Genomic DNA, 27,759 nt, shown 5'->3' with positions numbered 1-27,759 from the left:
CATTTGAGGTCGAGACAGATGCCTCTGACTATGCTATTGGGGCAGTCCTTACTCAACATGGACATCCAGTGGCATATCACAGTGAAACACTTTTAGACACAGCCCGGAAGTACCCCACTTATGATAAAGAGATGTATTCCATTGTACAGGCCTGCCGACAATGGAAGCATTACATTTTGGGGAAGGAAATGGTCATCCACATAGACCACCGACCCCTGCAGTTCATACAGACCCAAGGGAAATTGCAGAATGATCGCCATCAGAAGTGGTCTACATACCTGCAACAGTTCCACTTGAATATCAAGTATAAGAAGTGCAGCACCAATAATGTTGCATATTGCCTCATTCGACCACAAATCATGGCGTTAACCACCGTGCTCAACTCTTGTGGGCACGCGACTTCTGATTGGCCACTTCTCTACAAAAGCGACCCAGAATTCGGCCACACATACCGGACACTCTTGGAGGGTCGGCATGTTCCAGATTTTCACCTCCAGGATGCCCTGTTATGTCACCTGGGTCACCTTTGTGTTCCTTCAAGCGAGCATGCCAAGATGATTTGGGAAGCACACTACAATCAGGCTGCTGGGCATTTCGGGGTCGAGAAAACAGTGGCAGTACTACAAAATTATTTCTATTGGCCGAATCTTCGACAGGATGTTGGGAAGTACATCAGATCATGTACTGCCTGTGCCATTGCCAAACCAACCATTAAGAAGCACGGCCTCTATACCTCGTTGCCTACCCCTAGTCAACCTTGGGAATCCATCTCCATGGATTACATGTCAGGCCTTCCTTCCACTAAGCATGGAAATGACTGTGTTCTTGTGGTCGTCGACAGGTTCTCGAAGATGGCCATTATGGCGGACTGCAAGAAGAATATCACAGAAGAAGCCACTGCTAAACTCTTCTTTGAACGAGTGTGGGTGCACTTTGGGATCCCACAGTCTATCATCTCAGATCGGGACAGTCGGTTTCTCGGCACATTTTGGTCCAGTCTCTGGTCAATGCTCGACACCAAACTCACGAAGTCCATAGCCTTCCATCCTCAAACTGATGGCCAGACAGAGGTTGTCAACAGGATGATTGTGCACATTCTGTGCATGTATAACTGAAAGCATCCACGCACATGGGACGAGAGCCTCCCCTATGTTCAGCACAGCTACAACTGAGCTCTTCACAGCTCCACTGGCCATAGCCCTTTTCAGGTGGGTTTGGGATTCCAGCCACTATGCCCCATTGATGTGGCCATGCCACTTGCAGCTACTCACATAAATTCAGCTCATGTCCAGTCTGAAACAGATAAGGCCACTAGCTTCATTGAGCGCATCCAACATATTCGCTAGTAGTTCCATGACATTCTGGAGAAATCAAATGCCAAGTACAAGTAGCGACATGATCAACATCCGGTGCCACACAAGTTTCAGGTGGGCGACAAAGTCTGATTGCATTTGCAAAAGGAACACCTTACTGGAGCCTATCGGAAATTGAGACCACTCCGATATGGTCCTTACACCATTACTAAGGCTATGGGAGATAATGCATTTGAGCTCAGCATTCCCCGATTCCTTGGCCTGCACCCAGTGTTCAATGTGGACCGCCTTCGGCCATACTTTCCACCATTGCTAGACACATCCGACATTGCAGAACAGCGCAAACCCACAGAATTAAATCCAGATTGCATGGAACAAGCTGCAACTGATCGGATCATGGACACACAGATCAAGAACACTTGCCAATAGAATATCCAACTGTATCGAGTTGTCAAAGTAGGCCAACTCCTTCAGCAGGTCAAGTGGCTCACCAGGGAACAAGTTCAACAAAAGTTTCCTCATCTCATGGAAGAACTCAACGCAATGGGGACCATTGCTTCCTAAGGGGGGAGGAATGATCCAGGTGGATATTGGTGGCCACCTACCAAGTCCACCTGGACCCCCACCATTGTTTCTCTCAGCATTTTTAGTTTCCTTAATTGTAGCACAACTTAGTATTTTTAGCAGTTTTTCGGGTCCTGAACTTCTGGAGTCGTGTAGAGGCCAGAAACGACGTTTTTTTGGGAAATATGGGGGCAACATGGGTCCATGGACCGATGTTTCCCTTCCCAAAGTGGTAGTGCTCAGATAGATCTTTCTAACGAGCTATTGTACGCGTCAAACGAAGATCGTATGCCAAAGTTACAACCCCGGGAAGTTGATGTACCAATTTACCCAAACGGGGCCCACAGTTTGGCGTTTCATCTCCTAGGGTTAGGTTTTGGAATGTTAAGGGTCTTCCATTGTTTCTCAACAATAAATAGGCCTTCGAGCCTTATTGTAAGACAATTCAGAGGCATGTAGCCACCACATCTCTTCTTAGAGATAAGCTACCAATGCCCTAGCTGGTTTTTTTCCATTTCTGGTTGTAAGCATATTTCAGTATTTTCCATTAGTGAAATGAAGTATTATTTCCACTGCATCTTTGTGTATATGGTTATCTCTATAATTTTCTGCGTTCCTTTTTAAATCCGGATCATCAGCATTAGCTGTCTTAAGAGGAATGGCTTCTACCCATTTAGTAAACTAATATGTAGCTGTAAGGATATACTTATGCTGTTTAGAAGAGTGAGGAACGATCTCACCATTTATATCTAGTCCCCATTGATCAAAGGGTTGATCGATATTGACTAGTTGCAAAGGAAACGATGGTTTCTTTTGTCTTCCGGTAGCAGTTTATCACACTTGAAATTTCCTTACATAGCTATGCGCATCGTTAAATAGTGTAGTCCAATAGTACCATACGCGCAAGATCTTATGTGTTGTAGCATCTCCAGCATAATGTCCACCAGCCAGTCCATCATGAGTTCCTGCAACACTTTTTCAGCTTTAGATTTTTCAAGACATCGAAGGAGAACATAATCATAATTCATCCTAAAGTGTACATTGTTTACAAGTTGATATTGCTTAGCCTTCAAGTTCTTTTCTTTGTATAATCCAGGCTTGAAGGAGCATATCCATTCTTAAGATAAAATATGATATCAGCGTATAATGACTCAACATCGTTTAGGCTTACCTCATACATTGGTACTTTTGATGATGGTATTTTGGAAATAAGCGATGCTTCGGCCAACATTTTACAAAAGCCTTGGTATTTTACAATATTTTCTGGTTTAATTTCAGCATCATATTCTTGTAAGGCGGTAACCCAATTTGCTCTTTTCTCACCCACATCTCTCTGTACTAAGAGATTTCTTACTGCTGGAAACGGTACTATGATCTTTGTATGGGTTTTAAGCAAAAAGGGTCTAAAATGCTTGATTGCTTTGAAAACAACATATGCTTGTTTCTCTACATTAGAATGATTTAATTCGACACCTTGTAGATTCTAACTGAAAAGGGAAATTGGGGCTTCTATCTTATCTTGATTTGCTTGAGTGAGTATCGTAGCGTATGATTTATTAGAGGCAAATGTGTACAAAATGAAAGGATTAGAAAAATTTAGAGTTGCTAAATATGGGGTGTTTATAATTACGTGCTTAATCAGATTGAATGCTTCATATTCCTCTTGGCCCCATTTGAAAATTGAATTCTTTTTAATCATTGCTTGTAAGGGAGATACAATCATTGAGAAGTCAAGAACAAATCTTTTAACAAAGTTAATCTGGCCAAGGAAGGATTGCATGGCTTTCTTGTTGTGAGGCAAGGGTATTTCAGAAATCTACTTAATTCTATCAGGATCTATATGGATTCCAGATTTTGACACTATAAATCCAAGAAGTTTTCCTTCACTTAATGCAAAAAAGGACTTCTTTGGATTAAGTGAAATCCCATACCTTAGGAAATGTTGGAAGATTTGCTTCAAGTCTTTGAGATGATTACCACGTTTCTTAGAATATACAGTTATATCATCCAAGTATATTACTACTGATTTATTTACTAGTCCCTTAAATGCGATGTCCATGGCTCTTTGAAATGTGGCGCCAACATTGATCAGACCAAAAGGCATCTTTTGATATGCGTAAGTACCCCATTTGATTCTGAACATAGTTTTTAATTGATCTTCGGGATGGACTGAAACTTGGTTGTAGCTGGAGAAACCATCCAAAGAGGACAGTAATTCTGATCCTGCGACTGCTTGCAAAATTTGCTCCATGGGAGGCAGGGGAAAATTATCCTTTTGGCAGGCTTTGTTTAGATTTTGAAAGTCAATGCAAATTATAATGTCTCTATTTTTCTTCCTGACGGGAACTAAATTAGAAACCCATCTAGAATGTCGAACGGTAAAAATAATTTTGGCTTTCAATAATTTGTTGAGCTCAAACTTAATCTGGCTTTCCAGATTAGGATGGATCTTCCTCAGCTTTTGTTGGATGGGTTTTTCGTCGGTTATCATTGGGATAGTATGCTAGATGATAGAAGTGTCATAAGTATTTAACTCATCGTAGTTCTAGGAAAAGACACTTTTGTATTGTTTCAAGAGGCGGATATAAGCTAATCTCTCTTCTTTGGTTAGGCCAAGACCTAAGTTGATATTTTGTGGCTTGATATTAGTTCCTAGATTTACTAATTCATAGTTCGGAGTTGAACTCTGAATTTTTGAATTGGTAGATCTCTTGAATCTGTCTTTCAAATCATATAGGTCTTCCAACTTGACTACTGATTTGGGCATAACATTATTAGTGCTTTCTTGTTGCAACTGTTCGTCATGTTGGTCCTCATCAATTATCTGATTAGTGTAAGATCCTTCTGATGTGAGGAGTTGAAAATTCTCCAGTTAGTAACTTTGTCATGAATTGAGGGTCTAAAGATTAATTTGATTGAAAATATGTCTGGGCTATAGTCTTCTTAGGGAATGATCTTGGAAGCTATGTTTCCCAAGAGGTCAGCACTAGCATTTTGGATTCTAGGAATTTATGAAATATTGAATGTTATAAAATGTTCAATAAGATCTTGCACTGAAGATTGGTAATGCTTTAAATGACCTGATAGGAAATGTATACTATTTCGTACCTGTCTAATCACAATTTTAGAATCTACGAATATTAGTAGATACTTGAAGTTTAATCCTATTTCCTTGTATAAACCTTGGACTAGGGCCTTGTATTTTGCAGTGTTATTGGTGCAATCGAATTCAAGTCTACAATTTAGCATAGTTTTGCTTCCTTCTGGACTAACTAATATGCATCCTGCTCTTGCTCCATCATTAGAATTTGCACCGTCAAAAAAAAACTTCCAAAATAAAGATTTATTTACAGGACTATCTATAAAATTAACACATTTAGAACTATCTATTTGGTAAAAGTTTTCTACTTGAGATAAAACAAAATTCTCTAAGTAAGGTGAAGTATGAGCATTAAAGTTTCCTAAGAAAGAATCAATAGAATAGTTGCCAATTATATTGTTGCTATATGCTACAGGTTCATTTTCTCCTTCCAATTCTATTACTATGTATTTTTGATGTCTTTCTCGCTCAACCTTTATCTGATTTGGTTTGCCATTTTAAGGGAGCCACATATGTGACCAATCAGTAGCAAAGCATCCATGAAGCTTTTCAGACCAATCCCTACTAAGAATTTAAGCATAAAATTATAGAATGTCTACAATTAGAATATCAATAACTTGTGTTATGAAAATAGCTCACAAAAAGATAGAAAAGAGAGATCAATGCCTTAGAATTCAACCTCTTCAAGGGGGCAACCTATTTTACATTACACAAATGAACAATTCTTAGATGATTCAAATGAAAAAACCTCCTTTCTATATATAGGAGTCTAAGGAGTCACAATATAACACAACCGACTTAACAATAATAATATTAAGCCACAAACCAACTCACAAAATGATAGAAAAGAGAGATCAACACCTTAGAATTCAGCCTATTCGAGGGGGCATCCTCCTTTACATTACACAAATGAACAATTCTTGGATGATTCAAATGAAGAAACCTCCTTTCTGTATATAGGAGTCTAAGGAGTCACAATATAACCCAGTCGACCTAACAATAATATTATAAAGCCGCAAAAATTACAATAGAGGGATTCTGTGGGGCACAGTAATAACAATATGGGGACAATAGGGGCACAACAATATTAATAAGGGATACAACTAGAATAGTAATGGGGTAATCACTAGTATTATAGGGACCCAACATGCCTCTCTCCTTCAAAAAAGTTTTTTCCTCAATGCTTGAGTAGTTCTGGATGCTTCCGTATAAAATTCTCATCCTCCCATGTGGAATCTTCAAAGGATAAGTTCTTCCACTTGATAAGATACTCCGAAATTGATCGATTTCGTAACTGTCGAGTTCTTGTTTCTATGACTACTTCTGGTTCCAATATAAGTTTTCCTTCCTCGTCAAGTTCTGGCAATATTGTTTGAACTGGGAGCTTGTCTCCTATAACTTTCTTTAAACATGAAACATGGAAAACTAGGTGCAATCGAGAAGCTGCAGGAAGCTCCAATTTGTATGCCATAGTACCAATCTTTTGCAACACCTCGTATGGACCATAATACTTTGGTGATAATTTATTATCCTTCTTAACCTGCTTGAGGGACATTTGCTTATATGGTTGTAGCCGTAGGAATACCCAATCACCTACATCAAAACTTCTTTCGCTGCATTGTTGATCTGCCTGTTGTTTCATTCTATTCTATGCCAACACGAGGTTATCCTTTAAGAGTTGGAGGACTTGTTGTTGATGTTCGATGTGATGTTCCACTGCTTGAACCTTACAATTTTCTCTTAAATATGATGTGATGGATGGTGGCCGATATCCATAAAGTTCCATAAATGGGGCCATTTTTTTTGCTATATGGAAGGAAGTGTTATACCACCATTTAGCTAGAGGCAACCATTTGACCCATTGTGTCTGTTTATCAGATACAAAGCAACGAAGATATCCTTCCAAACATTTGTTTACTATCTCAGTTTGCCCATCAGATTGAGGATGATAAGATGAGCTATGAGCTAACTGAGTACCAAGACAAGAAAATAATTCTGTCCAAAAATTTCCAATGAAAATGGGATCTCTGTCACTTACAATAATCTTTAGGTTTCCAGGTAGCTTTTGAATTGTTCCCATAAATGCAATAGAAACTGTATTGGCTTTAAATGGATGTGATAATGCAGAAAAGTGTGCATACTTGGTAAGTCTGTCAACTACCACCATGATGACACTCTTTCCCTTAGACTTGGGTAAACCTATGATAAAATCCATTGAAACCTCCTCCCAACATTGGCTTGGAATGGATAAAGGTTGTAATAGACCCGGTGTCTTAATTGTTTCAACTTTATTTTGTTGGAAAACTAAACATTCCGCCACAAACTTTTGAATATCTGATTTAAGGCCCTCCCAAAAAAAAATCCTTCTGTGGTAAGTTTTTAAAAATCCTGAGTGCCCTCCTAAGGGAGAAGTGTGCAATTCCATAAGAATATTTTTTTTTAGCTAGGAATTATTACAGAGGTATAAGTGATCTTTGTACCATAACGAATCATTTTTCCAGCTAAACGTATCAGACGTACTGGAGCATTGTTGTAACTTTTAAATAATACTGGAGCATTGTTGTAACTTTTAAATAAGTGCCCACACTTCTTCGTCTTTCTTCCATTCCTCCCTTACTTCATTTATCCAATCTGGTTGGATAATAGAAATGGCACTCAACAATGATTCCACATCCTCATCCTTTCTTGAGGGTGCATCTGCCACCACATTTTTCTTCCCTTTTTTGTAGATGATTTCAAATTCATAACCCAACATCTTTGTGACCCGCTTTTGTTGCTCTTCAGAGGATAATCTTTTTTCTAAAAAGTATTTAAGGCTATCATGACCCGTTTTTACCTTGAAGTGTCTTCCCATTAGGTAGGGTCGCCATTTCTTAAGTGCATGGAGTATTGCCAACATATCCTCCTCATAAATAGCTTTGTGTAAAAACTTTCCCTTGATTAGACGACTTTCAAAAGCAATGGGTCTTTCATCTTGCATTAAAACAACACCCATTCCATTTCCTGAAGCATCACATTCCACAAGAAAGGTTTTTGTTAATTCTAGTGTAGCTAAGGCCGGTGGTTGGCACATTGCCTCTTTAAGATGCTCGATGGTCTTTGTTGCTTCTGGAGTCCATGAAAATGCATCTTTCTTCAATAATGTTGCTAGAGGTACTGCTACTCTCCCATATTTCTTAACAAACTTGCGATAATACCCTATCAACTCGAGAAATCCTTGTCGATGCTTTATGGATGTGGCGATTTTCCATTCCTTAATGGCTTTAATTTTGCTAGGGTCTACCTTAACTCCTTCATGAGATACAATATGACCCAAATATTCCACCTCTTGTACTCCAAAGAAACATTTGGATCTTTTTGCATATAATTGTTTCTCCTCTAACAGTTCTAGCACCCTGTCAACATGTTCAACATGATCCTTCCAGGACTTGCTGTAGATTAGTATATCATCAAAAAACACTAACACAAATTTTCTAAGGAATGGTTTGAAAATGGAATTCATCAAACCTTGAAATGTTGAAGGTGCATTAGTAAGGCCAAAAGGCATGACCAAAAATTCATAATGACCCTCATGAGTTCTAAATGCTGTTTTCGGAATGTCTTCAGTCTTCATTCTGATTTGATGATATCTTGTAAGAAGGTCCAACTTGGTGATGTAAATTGATCCATGCAATTCATACAGTAATTCATCAATGACAGGAATGAGAAACTTATCTTTAATAGTGAGCTTTTTGAGCTGCCTATAATCCAGACACATTCGCCATGATCCATCCTTCTTGTGCACCAATACTACTAGAGCAGAGAAAGAACTTTGACTTCGTCGAATTATACCAGCCTCTAGCATTTCTGCAACCATACGTTCAATTTCACTCTTTTGGGCATAGGGATATCTATATGGCATGATGTTTGGAGGAACACTTCTTGGAATCAGATGAATAGCATGATCAAGATCATGAATAGGTGGGAGACCTTTGGGAGTCTCAAATAACTTCAAATGATTGTCCAAGACCATTTGGAGATTTGGAGAAATAGATGATTCCAATGTGGAAACATCTAGTGAACATAATTGTGCAATTACGCCTCTTTGTTCCTTTTTTAGAAGCTTTGTCATACTGTTAGAGCTAATTATCTTTCCCGATTTCCGTGCAATACCCCTTAATTCAACTTCCTTTCCTTTCATAGAAAATTTCTTGAAAAGTTCTTGAAAATTAAAAGCTATTGTACCCAAGGATTGTAGCCATTGGACTCCTAGTACAACATCAACACCTCCCATTGGAATGGAAAGCATTGGGCTAGTCAATACATATTCTCCCATGGATAGCTTGATATTATGGCACTTTCCAGAGCAATTTATTGTTCCTCCATTTGCAACCATCACTTGACACTCTGGTGCTGGATATAAGAAGCAATTCAATTCTTTTGCTACCTTACAATGAATAAAATTGTGGGTACTTCCTGAATCAACCAAAACTATTACCTTTTTCTTCTTGATTTTTCCTTCTATCTTGATGGTCTGAGGAATGGTAATTCCCGCCAATGCATTATAAGATATGGTTGTATTCATTTCTTCTTTATCTAGGCTTTTTTCCTGGAGTATATCCTCTTCTTTTGACCTTTCTTGCTCCTTGTCTTCTTCCTCTTCACAATCTATGTAGAATAATTTCTTCTCAGAACACTTATGACCTTTAGTGTATTTGCTATAACAACTGTAACAAAGCCATTTTGCTCCTTTTTCTTCCAATTGTTGTGGTGTCAACCTTATAGTTTGTGGAAGACTAGGGGCAACAACACTTCCATCTTTATAGTTGTGAGTGGTATGCTTCTTGGTTGCTATAATTTTTCTCTCCATTTTTCTTGCAAACCTGAATGCCTTCTCTAATGAATCATGTTCCCAAAGGAAAACATCATGTTGGATATTATCCTTTAAAGTCCCTACGAACACATCAATCGTGTGCTCCTTTGGAATATTTTTTACCCTTATGTTCAATTTTTGGAACTCCTCAATGTGCTCCATTACTGAACCCTTTTGTTTGAGACTTATCAATTGGCTAAAAAAAAGTGTTGCTTTTTGTATCCTCATAATGTGTTGTCAATTCTTCATCAAAAATTGCCCAAGTGATAATTTGTTTACGAGAGAGAAGTCATTGATACCATACAAACTGATTTGGTTCCAAATATAAAGCTGCAATACGTACCTTTTGTGTGTTTTGCACATTATTGAGATCGAAAAATTGCTCCATCTGTATTATCCATGTTGCGGGATCCTTTCCATCAAACTTCCTCATATAGATTTTTGGAATATGGTGGGTTTTCGATCCAACATTAGAGTCTATGGAATCATGATTAAAATTTCTTTTGTTCTCATCATGAGTTTCCTTTACTACCCTTTCACGATTAGTGATCATTCCTTGTAGCAACTTATTCATATTTATCTTCAATTCTTCCATCTTATCATCCATGCCATCAATTTTAGTGTCCATGCCATTCATCTTAGCTTCCATGCCATCCATCTTAGCTTCTATGCCTCTCTTTAAATAATCCATCTTAGCTTCTACAACTTTCTTTAAAACATCCATCTTAGCTTCTACATCTTTCCTTAAACCATCCATCTAAGATTCTGTTGCTTTTTATGCAAGTGACACTTGTTGCACTTGGTCTCGTAATTTTGATATATCTTGTTACATTTCTTCCTCTTCTTCATGATTCATGCTAGAGCTTTTGGGTTTCTTACTAGGTGTTTTCATTTTCTTTTCTTGGGGCATCAATTACCGATTCAAACTAATTTTTCAAACCAAGCTTATGCAAAAATTTAAAAAAAACTACACACCTTTTTTCCCTTTGTAGAAGCTTGATATTGAATCTGATGTATCTCTGTAATTTCGGATCATCCAGTTCTAAAATTGTGACCTATAGTAGCCCTCTGTGTCCTCTTTCCAATGCCACCAGTCTAATCCAAATTGTATTCTCCAAGGGAGAGTTATGCACAATCTCCCAAGATGAACTGATTATAGACTAGTTCAGGAGAGCAAGCTTGTACGATGTGCCACGAGTCATTGCTTCAACCTTTAGCTCTAAAAAATATTTACAAGAAACTACAATCTATCCTCTTTCTATACCTTCTTATGAAATTTCAATTTGATTCTTAGAGAGAATGTTATGACGATTTTCCCCAGGTCACCTATTTGGAATGTAATTCAGGAGTCTGCAAAAAGACCAACTTCTTCAGATAATATCTCTACAAATATAACGCAAAAAGCTCTGAAATTTGGACCCAAGATTCAACATGCTTTCTTCTCAAATGGGTTCTTTTTTTAGTTTTTGAAACATCGCAAAAACAAGTTATAGCGAAAATTCCACGATGACCTGTTTGGAGCAGCAAAACCCTAGAATCCAAAGCTCTGATACCAAATGTTATGAAACTAGCTCACAAAAAGATAGAAAAGAGACGTCAATGCCTTATAATTCAGCCTCTTCGAGGGGGCAACCTCCTTTACATTAAACAAATGAACAATTCTTAGATGATTCAAATTACAAAACCTCCTTTCTATATATAGGAGTCTAAGGAGTCATAATATAACCTAACCGACCTAACAATAATAATATAAAGCCACAAAAATAACAATAGAGGGACTTTATGGGGCACAGTGACAAAAATATGGGGAAAATAGGGGCACAACAATATTAATAATGGATACAACTACAATAGTAATCAGGTAATCACTAGTATTATAGGGACCCAACAACTTGACATACCTTTGGATTCGATGACAGCCTTATGGTAACTTGATTTAGTTCACCGACTACTTCAACCTTCGACTGGTCCAGTTGAACTATATGTACTCTAGACTTTTGCGGCTGAACATTCAACTTTGCACATATTGATTTAGGAAAGATATTAGATGAAGCTCTTGAATCTACTAAACAATTATGCAAGTTTTTGTTGAAAACCTCATAAGTAAGAAGAAATGGGGGAGTATGAGATCTAGACCTTCCTCTAATTAAAGCTATATCATTTGGATCAACTTTATTAGTCACATTAGTTGGAGGCTTTCCCAGTTCATGGGAAGCTTGTGAGATTACAGATGCGAGCATAGGCGCAACCGATATCGTGTGTAATTCTTTAAAAAGGAGGTTTTGTTGATGTTTTAACTTGCTCAATTCATGAAAGGTAATATTAGCCCTATTCTTCTTCATGTCTTCTACGATATTATATTCCATTTCATCAGAAACTATCAATGTTTTGGATGGAGTTGGTGAATCATATTGGACTGGGCTTGTTTGATTCGCTTTGGGTGGCATTTTCTTACCTGCGACTTTATCCTTAGACATCGAGCTTGAGCTCTTCTCTTTAGGAGTTGGTTGTGGAGGATCTAGTTGGCTTCTACTTTTGATACTAATTGATGATGCCTCTTGATGCCCTTCGTCAGGGAGAATGAAGTCCCACATTCCCTGCACTTCTACAACTTCTTCTTCAGTAGGCTCTTCATTGGAAACTTCCTTTTCTTCTTCTTTTGATTCTGCATTTGTAATAGCATTGGGAGGATTTGAATAAGTTGAAGCATTTCTTCTATAAGGCCTTGAAGGCTTTTTAGAAGACGTTTCTGCTACTTGTTTCTTGATATTGACCATCTCGTTAGACATGGTTTTCGAAACTTTCTGCAATCCTTCTAAATCAAATGGGTCCTTTGGTTGTTTTTTCTTGGGATCTTCTTTAAATGTGACCTTCTTTGACTTACACACATCAACAACGTTTTTCTTTTCTAGATCTATGATATGTTTTTCTACTGCTATTGCTTCTTTCATATTCTCAGCCAAAGTTGTTTTGGCAACTCTATCAACAAAGATTGCTATGTTTTATGGTAAAGCTGATATGTACCATTCACTCCTAAATTCTTCGCTAGGCTTGGAAGGAGCAAGAATTTTATTCAAAAGTTTGTTGAAATGTGAGTTAAAATCTTTGATGGGTTCTCTTGTTTCGGCCTTAAGATTCGACAGGTCATTGATCAATGTTGCAGTAGACCTGTCATCACCGAACTTAGTCAAGAAATCTTCTTGGAAAATATCCCAACTAGTGATAGACCTGGATGGTAGTGAAAAATACCAAGATCTGGTTGTTCCTTATAAAGTATAAGGAAAGAGTCGGACAACAGAATATTCATTAGTGACTCCATTTAGGTTTATGGATAACATGAAGTTGTTGATGTGTTCTTTTGCTAGCATGCCAACTTCAGGATTAATCTTAGGCAGCCATTTTCAAGATGGGTCGGTAATTGACTCAAGGGTGCAGACATTAAAACTACCCTCGGGTTATTCCATGGATTTTGGGCCATCACTGAACTACTAATAGAAGAAAGCGTGGAAGATGTTCCTTTCGATTGAGAAGATGAAGATATTATAGTTCCCGAATATTGTGTAGGAGATGTTGAAGTTCTAGTAGTATGTTGAACAATAATTTGAAGTGGAGGAGTGGATGGTTGACTTCGTAGTGGAGAGGTTGAGATGGATGATGATGATGAAAGAGTCTCGCTATCAGACCCTTTAGGAGATTTCCTTGCTCTCTTCCTTTTAGGTAGAGGTAATTCAGTTGGTTCGATACCAAAATTTTCACTCTGCAATTAGGTAAAAGGATGAGAAGGGTTATAATGCGAAGTCACACTACCTTGAGATATTTCCGATTTTTGGGTCAATATAGAAAATTTTTGAAGTTTATGGATCAAAGATTCAACTTCAAGAGGTTCAATAATCAACTTCTCTAAAATTTTTCGGTTTGTGGTAGTGGCTGTTGTTTTCTCGACTTCTCGCTCAAGATTTAAAGGCTCTAAGTGCGATGGAGAAGTCAGAGGAGATGTTGAGGGCGATTTACTCTCAGAATGGTATTTGGATTTAGGTTTACTAGCCATTCATATTTCGGGCCCTCCTTCTAGCGCCACATATGTTGAAGCCCCGAAAATCGGGTCTACAACAAGGGGGATACCCGCCCAGTTTGGACCTTGGTAAGCAGCTCCTTTTCCGTTTGGGATGGTGGGTCCGACTAGGGATATGGGACCGGCTTCCCAATATGTGTGTGTGTGTTGAGAATTGATATTTACTTTCTAATAATTTCTAAGTAAAATTCTTTTATTCTAAATCTAATCTAACAATATGCAAATTGTATTCTAATGAATAGAAATATCTAATTCTAAACTAACCTATGATTTAATATTTTAATTATGTGATCTAAAATATTTTCTACAGCAATTGGTAATAAACATCATTCAATTGCTATAAGAAAAGAATTCAATAAATATGAATTGTTTCGTATAAATTTAGCTGAGCAGTTGCGAAAAACATATCGCATAATAAATCATTCATATATTAAGCATAAATAGAATAGTCATCACTGTACAAAAGTGCCAAATGATAACTGAAGAATTCAGTCATTCACATATAAATAACTAAACATGAATATCACTTAAACAAATAAGCAGAAATCCTTAAGAGATAAAAGTACCATTGATAACAAGTTCTACTTGTGAGCTTCAAAAATAATGATCTATCTCTTCTTAGATCAACATCTACTAAGAGTACAAAAGTGCAATTTCAGTAGCAGATATTAAACACAGATATCAATACACCTTGTTCCATTCATTCATCAAAACCTCCTCTGAGGGTGTAGAAGTGCATGTTTTGAGGAAATGTTTTTGACAAATTTCAAGACCCTTCTCTAAATGCATGAGAAGGGTTGAAATACTACTAGCTAAATCCTAAAAAATTCTATTACAAAAATATAGGAGGCAGTTTAAATGACCGTCCTCATGTAAGGCAAAAATGAAACTAAAACTAAAACTAAAACTAAATCTAAAAATTACTATCTATGTATCTATTCTCTTTGGTTGCAAGCATTCAACATCAGCTTGAGGAGAGTTGGTTGGCCAAAGTCTGACTTTAGTTGTCCTGCAAAAATAGAATCACCAAGTGCTAGCGCTACCTTCTGGGTAGAGTTAGTGAGGCATTTGAGAGTCATGCATTGACTCTGTGGTTTAACCAAGTACTGCGAGTAAGAATCCCAATTTAATGGTTAACCTATTGATGGATTCTTTTCTTTCTTCAGCCTTTTGCTTCCAGCTATTCTGTAAATGTTGTGCATCTGGGATAAATTTTCACACCATTTAAATATATCCTTGATAAATACCACTATTTTTAGAACTCAAGTTTTGTTTTTAGCATTTAGCACTTTTTTCTGCAATTTTTTGGACTTTCTAGCGATTGAGCATTCAAAGGCTTTCCTTCTCAAGGGGTTTTGCCCGGTGATGCGTGATTAATGCTAAGTGCTAATTGCATATCAAAAACTACCTCCATTTCTTGATCCAGACTTCTCTGGTGCGATTTTTCGCCTCTTGCGCATTTTGTTAGATGCATTCAGAATTTGGATTTTCTCCTTCTTTTCCCATTACACTGCGACGTATATGTCTATGTGTTTCACTCCTGCAATTTACGAAATCAAGAAAGAGTAATGATATGAATAAGGTGACAAAAAAGCCTTAAACGATTGAAATCATATAAAATATATCACGCTACTTGAAATGACTTCTTGATCAGATCAAAACCTTATGTCATTAATGATCATCAACTAACTTATCAAATTAACATTAATGTGCATGACTTGACAACGGATTACAAAAAACCTTTTTTAGAATGGTGTGCCCTACAGATTTGCGATAATGTGATTTTCTTCGCAATATCGCAGATCGTAATATCGCCAATCTGTTATGTTTCGACATTTATTCATTACCATGCTTTTCTACAAAATGCTATTTGCGAGACTTGTTATCGCATATCGCGAGCTTTGAAACATTTCACCTTAAGTGACGTTTGAAGGATATAAAAACTGAGATGCGATGAGTTCCTTCAGTGTGTGATCTCGCATCGCGATTTTGCATTTGTAGGAGTTTTCTTATATGATATCGTTATTTCCTTTTTGCGATGTGATGCTTTTTATTAAGAGAAAGATTTTATTTGAACTCATCATAAGCTTAAGTCTTTTTGGATTTTTGTGTATATTCTTCTAAGTTTATGATAGTAAGATTTTTTCAAAAAGGAAATATAAGTTCTAATTTATCATTATTTTCTAGATGAATGGTCCCCACTTATTTAGTATTGATGTCAAAACTAAAATAAGAAGGGGGGTTGTTGCTAGCCACAACATGAACACATATCAACATTTACAAATGACAGAGCAGGTTCCAATGGCCCCAATACATAATTTACCATGTCATTTGTGTGACCATCAACAGATGTGGAGATGGAATGAGTAGCCACATAATTTACCTGTGGCGTGGAGTGTAGTTCTTGGAAACAAGAACCAATGTGGGATTACGGTAAGATTGGAGCCATCTAGTGACCGATGAATGATAATTAGTCAATGGTCACTATTCTCCCTTCTTGTGGAAAAGAAATGACATGGAAGAGTGAAGAAACAAGATCTCCCATGACATAAACACAGTTGTGCCCAAGGATAAGATAGAGTTCTAAGGGACCTTGGGCTACCATCATGTCTATATAGATGGTCCTTCCTCCCAAAGTAATAGGGAACTTCGGAAGGAACCCTAAATGTTGATTGGCTCCTCCGTTGAAAGACAACAAATTCTCGGTGATAGGCACAAGCTGTGGGGATCCCAAAGCTTTCCAAGTAGCAGAAGACATGATATTAACATATGAGCCTTCATATAATAGAGTTCCATGCATTACCATATTATAGGCTTGTACCGTAATCTAGAAGGGCACATAAGATGGGAGGTCAAATGCAGTGGGGGTATCATAGGATAAGGACCCTACTAAATAACTGGGATGGGAATAGGAGAAGAACTCTACTGAATAGCTAGGACAGGAGGGACACTCTTCTATTCATGAGAATCTGAGGAGATGAGAATAACATGAGCAATATGATCACTACTCTCCTCAAGAATAGAGTGAAAAATTGAAGGCAGAGCCAAGTCGTCACTCTTTTTGACCAATGGTTGGTCTGGAACAGACATAAGAGAGTCATTCTCACGAAGAGCTAGATGGGCAAGAGATGAATCCAAATCAATCTCTTTACCAACTAGGAGAAGGTTCGAAAAAATCCTTTGATAACCAATAGGAAGTTGGTGTTGGGGAGCTATCAAGTTTCCCAAAACTTTGGAAGCTTTATCCACAAGAGGAAAAAGGTGAAGAAGATGCTCTCCTTCACATAAAATACTTAGGAATTTATTTTTTCCCTTCTTCTTACCATCGATAACCGAGGGTGTAGCATTGACATGATCTCCATAGGTCAATGGGAATGGTTGATCTAGATTTTGAGACCATACCTCTAAGACTCTAGGAATACCAGGACAATTTCGAAGGAGATGATCACCCTTACATAGCCTGCAAGGGAATTTTACCTTCCTTAAAGGATCAGAAGGTTTGCCTACGGGTGGTGCAATTGGAGTAACAACCACACGGTTGGCCTCTCACTTATCTGAGAGGTAAACCTTAGAATCAACATGATGCAGTTCAAATGAAGGAGATGGCTAGCAGGATTTGGGACACTTGGGACCACCGAGGTCAAAAATAACCAGATAGGTAAACCATTGGTTAACCCAGGAAGGGACAATGTTACCATGTAAGGAGCACTAGTGTTTCCAAAAGAAGGAAAAGGACCAGGATTCTCATCTAAGGGGAATCCTTGATTAGTAGACTCTAGAAATGTTGCCATTGGAAACGACCCTAAAGAATCACTAAGGAACATAAATTTAACCAAGAATATTTCATGGGTAGTTAATTTTAAGACATTGAAACAAAACATTGCCTTTTCATATTTTAAGAGTCAAGAAAAGGGTGAAAGGTGACTCTAGTCACTTTTAGAGTTAACGAGCTTGAAAGAATAAGTGGTTGATGATATTTTAAATTTAAAGGGTCAAAAAGACAAAAATGACTACTTGGGATAATCTAGGTAAAAGGGATTACCCGGTAATCGTGAACTGCAGAATACCTCCCAGCGAACTGAAAATTATGAGCCAGAAATCTCCCCGAATGTTGTGTTCGATGTATGACATTTATCGAGGCGGCAGACTCAACTTTCTATGGATAAAGGATTTCAGCCTATAGGGGTATCCCTTTATATATGCGAAGGTACGAGGAGCACAAGCCCATACTACCATTGTCTAAAGTTAATGACAACTGCTAGGTTTGAAGATGTTGGAACACATCTCTAGTCTAGACCACTAAATGTGATAGTTAAGTTTCACTGCTTCCTTAGGTTAATTCAATAAATTTTAACGGTTGATCTTCAATTAGGTTTCAATTCCAAGGCCCTCCTGCTGTCATCTGAAAACTCCTATATGCAACTGTATGAGAAAAGAAATATTTCTTCAATGAAAGTTAATACTAACTAAGGTATAGAGAACACACAATCAATGCAACAACCAAAGAACAAACTCTTTTACTACTACATGTCCTAAATTCACTTAATCTTCCTTTAACAACAGAAAATGTTAATTTCATTTATCATTCCCATGATGATGCAATTCTAGCTTCTCAATAACGCTACTAATGCAATATTTTCGTATAAGTAAACTAGAATGATGTTCTTCTTTCCATAAAATGAAAAATGAATCTTTCACACAAAGAACTTTAATGAAAAATTCTTTCAATTTTGAACAAGCAAGCATCAATCAAATCGAAACCAATATATATGAAACTAAAAGAAACCTCTTCCCTGAATCGAAAAAACCAAACACATAAATGCTTCAATCGAAAAACCAGTAAATGTAATCTATGCTAGAAAAAAGAAAAGAGACACTCAAAATAACAGAGAAAATGAGACTCTTTCACTCATTTAGTTGAAAGTGAAGCAATTAAGATGTTGTGGTTGAAAGATGGATTAAATGAAGTAGCAAATCAAAAACTTGACATAATTATTAAACAAACAAATGAACGGTAATTGACCTAGATTCCCTACGGTCATAGAAACCATCCAAAAAGCTAAAAAAATCAAGAAATGAATCTTCAAGCCAATCAATCAATCAAACCCAGCAAACAAAGCATCCCGGTCACTTTTGGGTGGAAGAAGAGATTTTGAGGGTCAAGACACAATGGAACTGGAATCGAAAAAACTCTGATTTTTTCTTATCTCAGGAACCGACACACTTTTTCGCTCAAACTAGTTCTGAAAAGGGAAACTATCACAACTATCAAGCTAAAACTAGTGCTGATCGAGGGATTCAAAGAAAAGATAAAAAATAACTTCACACAGGGCCAGACTTACCACATCAGAGGGTGGGCTAGTGTCTTTATGCCTTCAAGCAGGTCATTACAGATCCAAAATACCATAAATAAACAAACTAGGAACACAAGTAGAAAAAAGCTGAGTGATGAAAAGGAGATGCATTTCCCTGGCGGACTCCCTAATTTGTGGTGTCGGAATATCCTCTTTACAAAGAGAGATGATCCGTCTAGCCCAAGAGAGGTGTTCTAGCCACAAACAAGATAATCTAATATAAGCTTCCTTAAATTAGAATCGAATAAGATGGCCTACCTCTTATAACGCTAATCCATTTGATGGTGATCTTTCTTCCTTGCTCTAGCTTCCTTTCGTTCCTTTCATTCAAGTACCTGAAACGAACGTGAAAGAAACAACAACAAACGTGAGAGCATAAAATTGAATCCAATCTACTTAAAAGGTGAAGGCGTTATAAGCTACCAAATGTAATATTACACCCGATATAGGAAATAAACCATTAGTTGTATTAAAATAAACTTCAAGGAGAAATACAACTCAAGCCGTGACGTTTGAGATCTCTTTTGCAGTATCCAAGTCCTGCTACACGCCTTTTTAGCACTCTTTTCCTCCCCTAGCTTGACATGAACTGGCTTCCAAGATATAAATCTCTTTCCTCATACATTAGCTACCAAAGGCTAGTCTTTTGTCATCTAAGACTAATCTTCTTCTATCAAAAGCTAAAGATTTCAAAATTTTGCAGCTTCACTAAGTGTTGTATTGTGTGCAACCAAAAAGGCTAAGAGGAGGTGGTTTATATAGGGAGAGGAGGATAAGAATGGGATCCACTCAAGGGGGAAGAAGGTCTTATCTCCTTGGGAAGGTCCACTTTTATGGGGGAAAGAACCTTATATGGAGTTCTCAACCATTATCCAACCAAACAAACATCTAACACATCACCAATAGAAGTTTCTAGACGTGGAACTATGTTTCCTTTTATTAAAAAATTTCCAAAAGTAGACTGATGCGGGTGTTGGCCTAACAGTAGCATCGATCGGCCTGGGTCATAATGTAAAACTCCACCATCGACATGACTGAGACACTGGGAAAGAGTGATGATCTTAAAAACCAGGTTTTAAGAAGGATTCTCTTGAAATGTTCTAAAGGGAGTGGGGACTACCTTCTTCAAAATTCAAGGGATGCAAGAGCATAGGTCTCATGGTGAAAGTATAACTTGGTAGTCACTACTAGGGTTCTCCGGGATTAGGAATGGGGAGTGATAGGAGAGTGAAAAATTATTTTGTAACACATCTTGATGAAACATACAAGGTGCATATGTGAAGCGTCGCGATGAAATTGAGCAGGCAGGGTCCACCTAGTAGTAACACCTGAGAAAAATATCTCAGAGGGATAACGAAGAGGACTTCGAGAAGAGACAAGAGTAAGGGGCCCCACCTCTACATTGAATGGAAATAGCTAGTAGAAAAGGAAATAACATGGGGATCACCATCAACTCAAAGGCCACTTGGTCCCATAAATAATTTTAGTGGGGTAACTAGTGCGATGGATAAGCCAACGTCATCCCCCAGAATGGTCAATGTCAACTGTGAGGTATGGACAATCAACAAACAATATTGAATTTCGAGGGTTTGAGCCATGCTCCTAACCTTATCCATTCACCCTTCCAGAGTAGGGGGACCATACCTGCCACTAGCAGACTAGCACAACAGTGATGCTAGCAAGAGAACACAATTTTTGCTAGGTTGAGGGCCTCCCACGTACATTTCCCATCCAACTTGGTGACTCCATGTGTCATTCCCAAACCTCTCTCCACCACCTTCTTATCCACACATCACTCAACCATGTTCCTGCCCTATAAAGTTCTCACACACTAGCCGTTGAGTTTCAAATTTGTTCCTTTTTCAACGGTGTCCCTTTGTCGCTCCTATAGTGCTCGACTACATTCAACCATCATCCAGTGCATAGTAGCTTCAATGCCACCAGTCCAAATAACATCCACCCACCAGGGATTTTTAATCCGGATGGATGAAAGGTAATGTCATACAAGAAGGGCCAACTTCAAAAAAGGGGGCAAGTTAACTAATTAGAGGGAGAAAACGACAGGTGAATTGGCAAGTAATGTGGTCAGAATACAATGGTAGAGGCATTGCGATATCATCAACCCACAACGAACCCATATAATGGAGCTTGATTCCACCTTAGGATATTAGAGGAATCGAAAATGGAGATATTTTGTTCTGTCAATTATGACACCTCATGTTTTTAATGTTTTGTTTCACCAACAGGCACAATAGAGCATAGTATAGGGTAGATGTGTAGGTGTAATGTAAGCAAGTTTATCAACATTTTTACATTTCGGCTTAATATGTTGAATTCATATTGATATTTTGAATTTATAAAATGTAAAGTATTTGTAAACATTTAATAAAAAGTTAAAAGTAAAAGTAATATAGAGCCTAGTACGAGGGAGATGTCGTAGTATCCCTAAAAAATTTAAAAGTAATAGAAATATTAAATTTCAAGTTGTTGTATTGTAATTTTGTTTATGAATAACATTTTATATAAAATAAAGTAATAATATACATATTACATTAAATTATATAACATATAAGTAGTAGCTATAAGTTAAGACCCATGTTACATTATAAATTGAAATGATGATTATGTAACCATATTCAAATTTAATTAATAACCACATAAAAACTTTAATAATTAGAATAAAAATATTTTTAACCATGGATATTCACTTCTAATTTACCGTGGATATTATTAGCTTTGTTACGATACCATGGATCATCAATACCACATGCCCAAAAACCATATCTCATTTCACAATCAAAATATGTTATAAATACATTTTGTTTTTTTAATTTAATTTTATGACATTTTTGGGTGGACTTGGCGAAATTATATAAAAATAAAAATAAGATAGTACCTGTGATATATTGAGTAGGAAGCCTTAAAATGCGCTCCATAATTTCTGCACCTCATTTTCTTTATATTTTCATTATTTTACTGGGATTTAATGAATAGGATTTTATGTCTGTCCAACACCCTACACTGGGTTTCTTCCTTATATTCCTTCTTTTCGCTTTACAATAACCAATCAAGTTTCATTCTCTATGTGTAGGCCACCAAATATGAACATTTACTCTTGGTAATGATATGTTGTTTATGTGTATATTGAATTTTCCTCTGAGTAGGGTAATTGGACCAATTTTCATAAGTTTATATCTAATTCTTGAGAATAACAAATCTATCATTGAGATACTTTAGTATGTCTTAAGTAGTGACCCTTCTCCTCAACCCAGGGGTTCTCTCTAGGAGCGACAACATCTTCTAGCATCGTTGTTAGGGAACGAATCAAAATATATTTCCATTCGTATAAATTTGTACATTCCTTTGTCTGGTGAGCAAATCAAGTATGGGTTGATATCTCTCACCTAAAGGGGTTTTCAAAATTTTTCTTCCTTCATTGTTATGAATCCAGCTCACAAAAAGATAGAAATGATAGATCAACGCCTTAGAATTCAGCCTCTTTGAGGGGGCAACCTCCTTTACATTACATAAATGCACAATTCTTGGATGATTCAAATGACAAAACCTCCTTTCTATATAGGAGTCTAAGGAGTCACCATATACCCCAGCCGACCTAACAATAATAATATAAAGCCACAAAAATAAGAAAAGAACGATTCTATGGGGCATAGTAATAAAAATATGGGGACAATAGGGGCGAAACAATATTAATAAGGGATACAACTACAATAGTAATGGGGTAATCACTAGTATTATAGGGACCTAACATGCCCCTCTCCTTCAAAAATGTGTTGTCCTCAATGCTTGAGTAGTTTTGGATGCTTCTGTATAAAATTCTAATCCTCCCATGAGGAATCTTCAGTGGATAAGTTCTTCCACTTGATGAGATACTTCGAAATTTATTGATTTCGTAGCTGTCGAGTTCTTATTTCTCTGACAGCTTCTGGTTCCCATATAATTTTTCCTTCCTCATCAAGTTCTGGCAATATTGTTTGAACTGGGAGCTTGTAACCTATAACCTTCTTTAAACATAAAACATGGAAAGCTAGGTGCACTCGAGATGTTGTAGGAAGATCCAATTTGTATGCCATAGTACCAATCTTTTGCAACACCTTGTATGGACCATAATACTTTGGTGATAATTTATTATCCTTCTTAGCTTGCTTGAGGGACATTTGTTTATATGGTTGTAGCCATAGGAATACCCAATCACCTACATCAAAAATTCTTTCGCTACTATTTTGATCTGCTTGTTGTTTCATTCTGTTCTGTGCCAACACGAGGTTATCCTTTAAGAGTTGGAGGACTCGTTGTTGATGTTCGATGTGATGTTCCACCGCTTGAACCTTAGAATTCTCTCTTAAATATGAAGTGATGGATAGTGGTTGATATCCATAAAGTGCCATAAATGGGTTCATTTTTGTTGTTGTATGGAAGGATGTGTTATACCACCATTGAGCCAGAGGCAACCATTTGACCTATTGTGTCTGTTTATCAGATACAAAGCAACAAAGATATCCGTCCAAACATTTGTTTACTATCTCAGTTTCCCATCAGATTGAGGATAATAAGATGAGCTATGAGCTAACTGAGTACCAAGACAAGAAAATAATTCTGTCCAAACATTTCCAGTGAAAATGGGATCACTGTCACCTTCAATAATCTTTGGGTTTCCATGTAGCTTTTGAATTATTTCCATAAATGTAGTAGAAACTGTACTGGCTTTAAATGGATGTGATAATGCACAAAATTGTGCATACTTGGTAAGTCTGTCAACTACCACCATGATGACACTCTTTCCCTCAGACTTGGGTAAACCTGTGATAAAATCCATTGAACCCTCCTCCCAATGTTGGATTGGAATGGATAAAGGTTGTAATAGACCCGAGGTCTTAATTGTTTCAACTTTATTTTGTTGGCAAACCAAACATTATTCCACAAACTTTTGAATATCCGATTTAAGGTCATCCCAAAAAAATTCCTTCTTAACCCTATGGTAAGTTTTTAAAAATCCTGAGTGCCCTCCTAAGGGAGAAGTGTGCAATTACATAAGAATCTTTTGTTTGAGTTGAAAATTCTTACAAAGGTATAAGCGATCTTTGTACCATAACGAATCATTTTTCCAGCTAAATGTATCAGATGTACTGGAATATTGTTGTAACTTTCGAATAAGTGCCCACACTTCTTCATCATTCTTTCATTCCTCCCTTGCTTCATTTATCCAATCTAGTTGGATAATAGAAATGGCGCACAACAATGCTTCCACACCCTCATCCTTTCTTGATAGTGCATCTGCCACCACATTTTGCTTCCCCTTTTTGTAGATGATTTCAAAGTCATAACCCAACATATTTGTGACCCACTTTTGTTGCTCTTCAGAGGATAATCTTTGTTCTAAAAAGTATTTAAGGCTATCATGATCCGTTTTTAGCTTTAAGTGTCTTCACATTAGGTAGGGTCACCATTTCTTAAGTGCATGTAGTATTGCCAACATTAACTTCTCATAAATAGCTTTGTGTAAAAAATTTCCCTTTATTGGATGACTTTTGAAAGTAATGGGTCTTTCATCTTGCATTAAAACAGCACCAATTCCATTTCTGAAAGCATCACATTCCACAATAAAGGTTTTTGTGAAGTCTAGTGTAGATAAGACCGATGCTTGGCACATTGCCTCTTTAAGATGTTCGAAGGCCTTTGTTGCTTCTAGAGTCCATGAAAATGCATATTTCTTCAACAATGTTGTTAGAGGTGCTGCTATTCTCCCATAATTCTTAACAAACATGAGATAATACCCTGTCAACTCGAGAAATCCTCGTAGATGCTTTATGGATGTGGGGATTTTCCATTCCTTAATAGGCTTTAATTTTGCGGTCTACCTTAACTCCTTCATGAGATACAATATGACCCAGATATTTTGCCTCTTGTACTCCAAAGAAACATTTGGATCTTTTTGCATATAATCGTTTCTCCTGCAATAGTTGTAGAACCCTATCAACATGTTCAACATGATCCTTCCAAGACTTGTGTAGATTAGTATATCATAAAAAAATACTAAAAAAAAATTTCTAAGGAAGGGTTTGAAAATAGAATTCATCAAACCTTGAAATGTAGAAGGTGCATTGGTAAGGCCAAAAGGCATGACCAAAAATTCATAATGACCCTCATGAGTTCTAAATGATGTTTTTGGAATGTCTTCAGTCTTCATTCCGATTTGATGATATTCTGAACGAAGATCCAACTTGGTGAAGTAAGTTGATCCATGCAATTCATCCAGTAACTCATCAATGACAGGAATGGGAAACTTATCTTTAATAGTGAGCTTGTTGAGTTCCCTATAATCCAGACACATGCACCATGATTCATCCTTCTTGTGCATCAATACTACTGGAGCAGAGAAAGAATTTGACTAGGTTGAATTATACCAGCCTCTAGCGTTTCTGCAACCATACGTTCAATTTCACTCTTTTGGGCATAGGGATATCTGTACGGCCTAATGTTTGGAGGAACACTTCCTCGAATCAGATGAATAGCATTATCATTATCACGAATAGGTGGGAGACCTTTGGGAGTCTCAAATACCTTCGAATCATTGTCCAAGAATTTTTGGAGATCTGGAGAAATAGATGATTTCGATGTGGAAACATCTAGAGGACATAATTTTGCAATTACACCTCTTTCTTCCTTTTTTATAAGCTTTTTCATACTGTTAGAGCTGATTATCCTTCCCGGTTTCCCTACAATACCCCTTCATTCAACCTCCTTTCCTTCCGCAGAAAATTTCATAAAAAGTTCTTGAAAATTAAAAGCTATTGTACCCAAGGACTATAGCCATTGGACTCCTAGTACAACATCAGCACCTCCCATTGGAATGGAAAGCATTGGGCTCGTCAATACATATTCTCCCATGGATAGCTTGATATTATGGCACTTTTCAGAGAAATTTATCGTTCCTCCATTTGCAACCATCACTTGACACTCTAGTGCTAGATATATGAAGCAATTCAATTCTTTTGCTACCTTAGAATGAATAAAATTGTGGGTACTTCTTGAATCAATCAACACTATTACCTTTTCTTCTTGATTTGTCCTTCTATCTTGATGGTTTGAGGAGTGGTAATTCCAGCCAATGGATTACAAGATATGGTCTGATTAATTTCTTCTTTATCTGGGCTTTGTTCCTGGTGTATATCCTCTTCTTTGATCTTTCTTGCTCCTTTTCTTCTTCCTCTTCACAATCTACGTAGAATAATTTCTTCTCAGCACACTTATGACCTTTAGTGTATTTTCTATGACAACTATAACAAAGCCCTTTTTCTCTTTTCTCTTCCAATTTTTGTGGTGTCTACCTCATAGGTTGTGGAAGGCTAGGGGTAACAACACTTCCATCTTTATAGTTGTGACTGGTATGCTTCCTAGTTGCCATAATTTTGCTTTCCATTTTTCTTGCTAAACTGAATGCCTTCTCTAATGAATCGAGTTCCCAAAGGCGAACATCATGTTGGATATTATCCTTTAAAGTCCCTATGAACACATGAATCCTATGATCCTCTGGAATATTTTTTACTCTTATGTTCAATTTTTGGAACTCCTCAATGTGCTCAATTATTGAACCCTTTTGTTTGAGACTTATCAATTGGCTAAAAAAAGTGTTGCTTTTTGTGTCCTCATAATGTGTTGTCAATTCTTCCGTAAAAATTGCCCAAGTGATAATTTGTTTACAAGAGCAAAGCCATTGATACCATAAAAACTGATTTGGTTCCAAATTTAAAGTTGCAATATGTACCTTTTGTGTGTTTTGCATATTATTGAGATCGAAAAATTGCTCCATCTGTAATATCCATGTTGCGGGGTCCTTGCCATCAAACTTCCTCATATCGACTTTTGGAATATGGTGGGTCTTCGATCCAACATTAGAGTCTATGGAATCATGATTAACATTTCTTTTTTTCTCATCATGAGTTTCCTTTACTACCCTTTCACCATTAGTGACCATTTCTTGTAGCAACTTATTCATATTTATCTTCAATTCTTCCATGTCTGTGTTCAAATATGTCTTCAAATCATCCATCTTAGCTTCCATGCCATTCATCTTAGCTTCCACACCCTTTATCTTAGATTCGATGCCATTTATCTTACCTTTTGTTAGCTTTTGTGAGAGTGACATTTGTTGCACTTGGTCTTGTAATTTTGATATATCATGTAGCATTTCTTCCTCTTCTTCATGAGTAATGCTAGTGCTTCCAGGTTGCTTACTAGGTGTTTGCATTTTCTTTCCTCGGGGCACCAGTTATTGATAATAATGCTCTACTACGCCTTTTGAATTCTTTAAAATAATTTTTCAAACCAAGCTTAAGAAACAATTTAAAAAAATCTACACACCTTTTTTCACTTTGAAGGAGCTAGATATTGCCTCTAATGTATCTCTATAATTTTGGATCATTCAGTTTTGAAATGGTGACCTGTAGTAGCCCTTTGTGTCCCCTTTCCAATGCCACCAGTCTAAT

This window comes from Pinus tabuliformis, chromosome 1_2, assembly GCF_031772625.1.
Source record: "Pinus tabuliformis cultivar Carrire ecotype Pingquan chromosome 1_2, CPIR1, whole genome shotgun sequence".
NCBI lineage: Eukaryota > Viridiplantae > Streptophyta > Pinopsida > Pinales > Pinaceae > Pinus > Pinus tabuliformis.
This window is presented reverse-complemented; position numbering follows the sequence as displayed.